Source organism: Silene latifolia, unplaced genomic scaffold, assembly GCF_048544455.1.
Source record: "Silene latifolia isolate original U9 population unplaced genomic scaffold, ASM4854445v1 scaffold_151, whole genome shotgun sequence".
Lineage (NCBI taxonomy): Eukaryota > Viridiplantae > Streptophyta > Magnoliopsida > Caryophyllales > Caryophyllaceae > Silene > Silene latifolia.
The window spans coordinates 68,345-75,656 of record NW_027413139.1 but is presented as its reverse complement, the minus strand read 5'-3'; the positions used below and the strand labels follow the sequence as shown (position 1 = coordinate 75,656).

The following is a 7,312-nucleotide window of genomic DNA, read 5'->3' as shown; positions in this document are numbered from 1 at the left end:
GGTCGTAATCAGCCTCGTGACATCACATCATGCGAAATATATCAACAATACTTGATCCAACGGGCAAAAAGGCTTGATCGAGTAGTATGGGTGTCAGAAAGTCTCGATCGAAAACGAGGGGTTCTCAATCGAAAAGGCCTATTTTGCAGAAACTCGATCGAGAAGAGGAAGGTGTTCGATCGAGAAGAATGAGCAGCAAAAACGTTTGATCGAGTAGACAGAGCTCTCGATCGAACTTTCACGTGAGAATCCCGCAAAACGCAACAAAAATTCTACTAACTAAAAAGATAGCTTAAATGTTCAGCCTATTGTTTGTAAAACTAGAATCTAAAGCATAAAAAAATACAATTCAAAAGGTTTAAACAAAATTACAACAAAAAAGAGACCGGTTGCCTCACGGATAGCGCAGTTTAGGAGGTCCCACCACGACCTTATGACTTCAATTATCTGGCTCATTAGGATTGTCGAAGTAGAGAACTTTAACTCTGCCACCCAAGTCATTTGCCTCATGGTAATGCTTCACATATTGCCCATTGACTTTAAACCTGTTGCCCTTGTAACTTTCTAATTCAAGGGACCCAAATTTGGTGACACCAGTTGTAACACCCCCTCATACCATGGTACCTTACCAAGGACTACCCAAAGATGAAAGGTTTGTCATACCATCTCGGTTGCCCGAGGTTAGTATATCAAAGTTAACAATCCAAAACACATTTATTAAAGTGCAATTGAGTTTAACGATTGCATGTTTCCAAAACCAAACCAAGGTACAACTGTGAAATGTCTATCAACTAGAAATGAATGCTAAGTCTCTTGATGGCAGAAGCTAGACTCGAGTGATGACTCCCCATGACTGCCCAATAGCTAAAGAACCGCATCACCGTCACAATCACTCACCATCCCGAATGGATCACCACAGATTTTATAAAAATAACAACGGGTCGATTCTGAAATGATTAAAGTAAGACAAGTACAAAAGATAACTAGTGATCAACATCCATCTCCGTCTCCCATTCTCACACAGTAACGAACAACACACTAAAGCTTGTATCCCTACTAGATTACCCATCGCAACAGGTAATCCTCGCCGCCAGTAGAGGACCGCAGCCAATCCCCACCTAAGCCCCGCTCATCAACGAGCGATAACCCTGTCCATTAATGTGCACATCCCCTCCTGTGGTGGGTTCCATAGAGGGCAAAACTAGGGCGTGAAGCCACTCCCGCAAGTGACTCTACTCAGCCGAGGACGCACCTTGCGAACATCATCAATAACCATCACAACTCCAACACCCATACTCCAATCCACCAACAACAATCAGTCAACAATATCAATCGAATAAATCAATCACAACACACATCTTAATTCAATTAAACAATAAACTGAGTAGGGAAAACCTACTTTTTTCTCAATCTGCTATGATGTAATCAATCATACAATATGCATAACAAATACCACATCGTCACCTAAAACAATGATAACCAACAATCAACACATATATGATGACCAAACCCTAAACCCCCTAATTAACCCAAAACAATAAATAGACAAAACCCTAACAGACAACCTATTAACTGATTACAAGGCATAAGAGACTTACCAATGAAATCGACGCAAGAGAGAAAAGCACAGGGACTCACGAACCGTCAACTCTCTTGGGAGAGATTAGAGAGGATTAGAGTTAAGTAGAATGTTTTAGGTTTTGTCAAACGTAAAAAGTGAAGCAGTGAATCTTAATTTATAACTCTAACCGTCTCTAATCAAACTGCGAAAATAATCTCCGTCAGACCGGATACTCGGCCGAGTATTCTCTACTTGGTCGAGTATTCCCATACTCGGCCGAGTATTCATAGACAGTAGTCTGTCCAGAAGCACACGACACACTTACTCGGCCAAGTAACAGACTTATGATGTGACTCTTATTTGCGCACATTTAGTCCCCTAATTGGACCTATTTTGCATACTAATATAGCATTTCATGGCCATTTTATCCGTCAATTCCTTCCTATTTGGCTTTCCTATTGCGTTGTATATGTTTTGTAGGAAAGAAGATAATGAGGCGGAATTCCCGTCTCCCGTGCATACTTGGAAGCTTGTTGACGATCTGGATGGACTAGTATGAAGAGGAGGCAAGAATGATGACCAAGGATGTAGGAATAAAGAGTATATAGAAGGATCATAGGCTAAAAAGCAAGGATGACGAGAAGGAAGCCACTACAAGAAGAAATTGCTCGGAACCCAGACCAAGAGTTTCTTTTTTGGCTCTGAAAGTATTCTAGATGAAACACCATCAAAAAATTAAGTGGCCTAGGCTTTTGAATAACTCCAATAGGAGTCCGGATGAGGAAATGACGTCCGTTTGAGAATCCGAGCTCAAATAGACAAGCTGTCCGCCAAGACGAGCGTCTCCAGACTCAAGACGCTCGTCCCCCGACCCAAGACGAGTGTCTTCTCCCCTCATAATCCGAGCATCTCCTCCATGATCTGCTCGGATCAGGAGACAGGACCTTGGCCAAGACTCCAGATGCGCGGGACGAGCATATTGTGGCGGGACTAGCAACGTGATATGCGCATCTCCCTTTGAGACTTGCATTTCCCTACTCAACACTTAGCAATGCTATTTACTAATCTACCCTTTCTTAACCTAATGATGTATTATTATATATACTCCATTTGTAATAATCAATAGACCAAGTTTCTTTAGATTAAACCAAGTTCTCTTAAATTAGATTAAGCTTTCATTAGGAGTAGATTAGAATAGATTAATCTCAACCATTCCACAAAATTACATATTAATCTTTCCTTAATCATTGTTCAAGTTTATTTTTATTAGGTAATTGAAGATTATTGGGTTATTATTGGAGAATTGAAAACTCTTTATCAATCAATCAAGTTCTCTTCTTTTATTCTTTGCTTTATTATTTAAATCATCTCAAGTAGGTATAATCTCTTTTACTCTTGTTTAATTATTGTTAATCACATCATTTATTCATCATATTTTGCTTTGTTAGTATGATTGACAACCTTATTAACATGTTAAACTTGATCATGATTGAGTAGTCATTTAGCTAGGATTAATGGGGAATTAAGGGAAACCAACATGGGGAATGATTCATGCTTAATCTAATATGTTCACATAATTTATTTGCTTGCTTGTTGTGATTTCAACTTATGCACATGTTATGTTTGATGAAATGTGAGCCTATGAATCCTTACATTTTTTACCCATCACTTATCTTTTCAATGAAGCTTGTAAGACATAAACCAACTCGAGCCTCATTAGACCATGCATATAGTTGAATAGGAAGAATTAAGTCGACTTGTAGGTGTTGTACAATTTAGTCAATTCGGCTCCGGGACCCAAACCTTCTTAGGGATTGTAAGATATACACTAACTCGATCCCATCAAAACAATAAATGCTTGCATATAATTGAGAACATGTTTGTGTGATCAACTCCCATGATTCCCCTATGAACCCATGATATCCTAGCATTTTTAGTCATTTGTTTACATCCTTCCTTTTTTTGCTTGTTTACTTTCCATCTCTTCTATTAGATTAGAATCATCAACCCATTACAATTGTGACAACCCCAAGCACAATCATAATTAGATTGAACAATTTGAGTACCCCCGTCCCATGGATCGACCTCGACTTAACCACTAACTAGTTGTTTGTTGAGAAATATAAATGTGTTTGATTGAGAGCCCCAACGACACTCTCATCAAAATGGCGCCGTTGCCGGGGACGGTGTTGTGTATTTGAATTGTTTTTTTCTCTAGTTTTAGTTGTGTTTCTTCTTGAGGAACCTTGGTTCCTTGGGAATTTCGTTTCTTGTGCTTCAACCTCGAGGAAGTTTTTCCTCAAGGTTCGTTCTTACCATTTTATTGTAGTTTCCGTGTTTGTAGTTGCCTCTTTATCTTAGAAATGATGATGGCACATGGCCTCCAACAAGAAGAAGTATATGGGCAAGTTGGAGTAAATGAGTATGACATGTATGAATGGAGAAGGTTTGTTGAGCAAGAAAACACACCCACATCCTATAACTTCTATAATGGAAACTCAAATTACCCCACAAACTTCTCATACCAAAGCACCCACATCCAAAATCTACAAGAACCACCCTTCCAAAACCCAGTATACAATCAATGCCAAATGTCATCCTACAACCAACACCCATACAACCAATCTCCCATGTACCCACAACAAGAGAATGAGCATACCTTTGACATGCAAAGTGTGGTTCTCCAAATTCTAAGGGACCAAAAAAATCTCTTCATGCAAATGCTAGAAGAGAGCCAAGCTAGGGACAATGTTCTCAAAAACATTGTTACTAATGGTGAGAAGTTGGCAAATCAAATTGCCCAAATGGAAGCCACCCAAATGCTCAATGAAGAAGAAGGGGGAGATAATGAGGGTGAAGAAGAATCTGGATGGCATTATAAAGCTACTCTTGTGAATCCCCCACCACCTCCTAAATTCTTAAGTATTGAACATCCCATATTCCAACTTATACCCAACTTTACAAACATTCATGATAGATGTGAATATGAAGATGTAACTTTTGAGGAAGGGGAGTGCTTGATTGATTATGGACCAAGAGTGGATGATGAATTGAATTATGATGAAGTTGGAGTGGAGAGCAATGATGAATGTGAGTTGAAGGCCAATTAGGAGACAAGCACTTTGTCTAAATTGTCTAATGTATCTAGCTCACACACTAAACTTGCTTCTCCAATTTTAGTTACCTATGATGATGATGATGATGATGATGATGATGATGATGATGATGATGATGAGGAGGAGGAGGAAGACCTCCCACCACAATTTCCTTCTATGACTCATGTAGAGGAAGTGTGTTCCCTTGACACTTATGGGAGTAAAGGTAAAACTTGGAAATAAGAGGTTGATGAATTTGAACTTGCTATCTTTGGAGAATTGAGGGGCCAAGAGGAAAACTATGATGTTGGCATCTTTGATCAAAGTTTGGAAGAAATTGAAGCTCTTTTCTTTGGAAATGGTTCAAGTTCTAAGGAGGGTCAAGAAGAAAGTGAAGAAAATGAAAGCATGAATGACCTCAATGGTGAGAAGTTGACTCCTCCACATCTTATCCTTCAACTATCCCCTCATCAAAGAAATGTGAACTCTCCTTCTACTATTGAAGGATTGATGAATCAATTCTCTATCATCATAGAATTTGAAAGAGATGGTGGAGAGTGGAAGCCTCCGAATGAATATGGGCAATACACTACTACAGAAATCATGAAGGACATCGGACTTCTAGACACATGGACATCGGATTATAGGCCGATGTAGAGTTCAGTCCCGTCCATATGAGGTGTAATGGACATGGGACTTTAAACCGATGTCCATTAATATATGCACATCGGATTTTTAAATATATCCAATGTCCATATGAGTAATGAACATCAGATTTTAACATTAATCCGATGTCCATATGTGTAATGTACATCAGATTTTTATAGAAAGCCCATGTCCTTTGTAGCTAGAATTACATCGAACTTTTATAAATCCATTTGTCCTTTATATTGTTTTTTTTTTTTTTTAAATTTGAAAAGAGCAGGCCAATTCATATTGCATTACACCAATTTGAATGCCAAAACATTAATACAAAACATGCCAACTGCCATTCAACCAAAATGATCGATTTCAATTAATAAAAACCGATCCCAATCAACATACAACGCAACCGTCTCCGTCATCCGAATTCAACAACTAACGAACAACAACAAAGGGCATAACAAATCCCAGCCAACATAACATATGGTCTTGCAGATCATGTAATCAGTTTTTCAAAATGCAACTACCTAATACATTACTACGCTAGCTAGCTATCTACGGCTAGATATTGAGAAAATAGTTCGCCCACAAGTCCCGAACCTCATCTAATTCTTCTTGTGAATATGGCGTGGTGTCTTGAAAAACCTGTAATGCATATTAATGACAATGGGGCAGTCAGACATGGCCTCACAAGGGCAGCTTCATATAAGCTAATAATTAAGGGAAGAGGGTGCAGCAGCTAGCTCATTGAATTGGCGAAGTTCGCCCACAATGCGTATAGGCAAAGCAGTCAAAGTTGGATAATTACTTGAAAAAATACCGAGTTTTGCTATAATGTCGAAACTGACCTCATTGATAGCTTTTGTTGGATTAGAATGCGTGACGATTTCCAGCATGTACCTCATGACGTAGTACCCGCATTCTACAACACCTTGTTGCCGAGCACACTAAAACAACAACTCGACAAGAATTAAACCAATAACATGACTTTGTCAATTAAAAGTGATTGATGATCAGACATTGAATTTGTCGTCATAATAAGCAACAACTTACATTATGTTGCAGCCATTGCGGTGCTTGAGAACGCATTCTTTCCCCACCATTGTAGCCGTATACTCTTACCGATCTAAATATAAACATGGTTTCAAATAAATGATTGTCAGCCAATAATAGTTGCCATTTTCAGAGTTCATCACTTCACCTAATTACTTAACTCTCTACTCCTTAATTAACATTCTACCTTACTTTTACTCCTTACTTTGTTTATTTACATGCTTTTTATGCTACAGCGTATTGACTGAAAATAGTAAGAAGATTTTCAAACATGCTAATCATAGACAAAATTGATCATAACTCAAAGGAACTATAAGAAATTTTCAGAAGTACATGAATATTTTTGGAGATGTCATGTTGTAAGCTTATAACAATACAATAAAATTGATCAGAATATAAGCTCACTGTTATACCCAACAACTAAGATGTTCCACTAATCACCAAGTTTAAGGATAATCAACAATTTTAGAGATAATTGAGAAATAATTATCAGTAGAGATTGTTAAGAAAATTAGAGTGATAGGAAGATAAGAATCTACCTAAAGGCAACCATCACTAATCGAGAGATGTGAATATGTGATTGCCAAAGTGAAAAAACATACCAAACAACTTAGTGAAAACCTTCTTCACTTGGTCCACAAGTTCATCCTCATGCTTAACAGTCCGTCTGCAAAATCACCTGTAAAAATATGACATAAATATTCATACTTAAATGAGAAAATTAAAATCAGCGAGGTCGTGGTGAGCGTAAGATAAAATTCTAGTGAGTGGCTCCAGTGAGAAAAAGATACAATTACAATGAGCGGTATGGTGAAAATCCCGAATCACGATGAGTACTTAACCATGATAAATCAAACTCTGAAAATTAGGGTTTAGAATTGTAGAGAAAATCAGAATCAATCCTTTGAAAATATTAGAAAAGTGTGAGGCAGCATGTGTACTTGATAATCTCATTTCAAGA

General features: G+C 38.1%; 1 long non-coding RNA gene across 1 annotated transcript; it reads right to left on the bottom strand.

Annotated features, from left to right (window-relative positions):
- Positions 1-5,653: 5,653 nt before the first annotated feature.
- Positions 5,654-6,442, bottom strand: LOC141637857 (uncharacterized). The gene is made up of 3 exons (XR_012541928.1): positions 6,352-6,442; positions 6,147-6,245; positions 5,654-5,943 (listed from the first exon to the last, which is right to left on the bottom strand). It is a non-coding gene; the product is annotated as an uncharacterized LOC141637857 (long non-coding RNA).
- Between the last annotated feature and the right edge of the window lie 870 nt (positions 6,443-7,312).